Genomic DNA, 312 nt, shown 5'->3' with positions numbered 1-312 from the left:
GATTTCTCATTGGCTGAGCTGTGTGTTTCTCATTGGCTGAGCTGTGGCATTTCTCATTGGCTGAGCTGTGCGTTTCTCATTGGCTGAGCTGTGCGTTTCTCATTGGCTGGGCTGTGGGATCTCTCATTGGCTGAGCTATGCGTTTCTCATTGGCTGAGCTATGCGTTTCTCATTGGCTGAGCTGTGTGTTTCTCATTGGCTGGGCTGCAGCGTTTCTCATTGGCTGGGCTGTGGGATCTCTCATTGGCTGAGCTGTGCGTTTCTTATTGGCTGAGCTGTGTGTTTCTCATTGGCTGGGCTGCAGCGTTTCTC

The 312-nt window shown here is 51.6% G+C and overlaps 1 protein-coding gene across 3 annotated transcripts in view; it reads left to right on the top strand.

Annotated features, from left to right (window-relative positions):
• The window catches only part of LOC124233915 (sushi domain-containing protein 3-like), a 17,232-nt gene that overhangs the window by 10,840 nt on the left and 6,080 nt on the right, over positions 1-312 (top strand). The gene's annotated exons all lie outside the window — the stretch shown is intronic.

Source organism: Equus quagga, unplaced genomic scaffold (genome assembly GCF_021613505.1).
Source record: "Equus quagga isolate Etosha38 unplaced genomic scaffold, UCLA_HA_Equagga_1.0 270_RagTag, whole genome shotgun sequence".
Taxonomy (NCBI): domain Eukaryota; kingdom Metazoa; phylum Chordata; class Mammalia; order Perissodactyla; family Equidae; genus Equus; species Equus quagga.
This window is presented reverse-complemented; position numbering and strand designations above follow the sequence as displayed.